Genomic DNA, 1,871 nt, shown 5'->3' with positions numbered 1-1,871 from the left:
CATAAGCTACTTCTGTGAGTGACAGACTATCCTAGAGTGGTCACACCTGTTCTAGCAATAAGAGGCATCAAGATATTTTGAGGGGAAAATCTGCAGAATAACTAATCCAAGTAAATCAGAAAATAGTCATTATCAGTAATAGGATTAAAGTCCTGATCCAGATCTTCTTTCATAATTTCTGTAGAAAATACTGATGCAACACTGTATAAACAGTGTAGCAAATACCCATGCCAGAATACAGGAGTAGATAAATAGTTAAAAATAAAATAACACCACCACCACCACCACCACCATTCTATGTAGTTATTTTAAATTTTTTTTTAAAATTACTATTATTTTAAATGTATGTGGAGGTACAAGCGGTCAAGTCCCCCTCATATCTCTTGGGGTCTTCTTATGCAGTCTTCAATGTGCAGTTTTTGAACATACCTTTTTTTAACCCTTCTGGAGCCCTAATGAGCTGCTAATCTGAATGCCATGAACACAGGCTGTTCTGAGACCTGCTGTGTTCTCCTTGTGGTGCCTCCACATCCAGATATTCCCATTTGTTCTCCATTCACACCAATATTCACCTTTCCATTGCAGTTCTCTATAGTTCTACCCCAAATCTCAAAGAGGCTGTCTTAGCTGAAATCCTAAAAAGATGCCTGTAGATTGTTACAGAGTTTGCGGTCTTTATGGTAGCCTTTACAATTCTCTCATATGTGCAGTTTTTTGCTGTGCACTGTAGTCTTACACTGAGCTTTAGTAATTGTTTTATACAATACTTCAGACAGTAAATCTTTTCTGTGTAATAGTAATGCAGTGTCATCTTCTGGAAAATTATTGACTGTATTTAATCGGTTTTATGGGATGTATGTACCCCCCTGAATAACGAGACCCCCTGGTTTGTGTATTTTCAGTTGTGTTTGGTGCCTCGGGCTTCAGGTGTTTTTCTGCTTCTTGTAGAGTACAGAAGCTTCAGGATATAGCAAAGAGGTCTTAGGAGCATTTCAAAATAAGAACAAAGTTATCGACGAAGGAGGGTAAGGTGATGTAGAAGAAAACTGAATTAAAGTGAAACTTATCACAGGTCTCACTTCTGCTGGGTCAGTATCAATCTGCCCTGGATCTTCTGATGTCCTTGAAGTTTTTCTTGAGGAATTCGAAATGTTTTTTCTGTGCTCAAACAAGAAATGTACTTATGTATTTTTAAACAAGGTGTTGTTTTGTTTGGATGTATTGTTCTCCATGTAGAATATTGCTGTGCATTTCGAATGGCCAAACAATCCAACTAGAGAAGCATGAGGAGGTCTGATAAATACTGCTTGAAGTAGAAAATGAAAAATGTCTGGAGGCACCAAAAAAACATATCTTTTGAATGCTAACAAAAAAACACTTAATGCTTCATGGTAAACTCATCCACATCTCTAAGATTCTGGAGAGGACATGAGTACACATTCAGGTTTTGTGTGTTTATTGCAGAATATTATAGGAGTGATCTGGGTTGTATTTTGAAGCCTTTCTTATGAATAGAGAAGTGTGGAAGGATGTAATATATTTAGTCTGTAAAAATACCAGCTATAGAGTGAAAATCGGAGAAACCTTTAGAGGAATTAACACTACCTTTTTGATTCAGTGGGACTTTTCCAGCTTACCCTGGCTAGGATATAACTCAGTAAGTGTAAAAAAACACATTAAGACACATGAAGATATGAAATAAAGCAGCATGAAGATTGTTTTTGCAATCCTTTCTTAAGTGGCTTGGGATTACTGTTTTATAAAAGAGGGAATTTATCTTGAAATTTGTCCAAAGGGAAAGGGAGCAGCTAAGCATGGAAATCATCAGAAGGGAACATGTAAAGCTTAAAATTCCAAACCTTAATTTTTCT

The sequence above is a fragment of the Fulmarus glacialis genome, unplaced genomic scaffold (genome assembly GCF_000690835.1).
Source record: "Fulmarus glacialis isolate BGI_N327 unplaced genomic scaffold, ASM69083v1 scaffold6008, whole genome shotgun sequence".
In the NCBI taxonomy this organism is placed as follows: Eukaryota; Metazoa; Chordata; class Aves; order Procellariiformes; family Procellariidae; genus Fulmarus; species Fulmarus glacialis.
The sequence above is the reverse complement of the archived record's forward strand: the minus strand, read 5'-3'. Positions refer to the sequence as shown.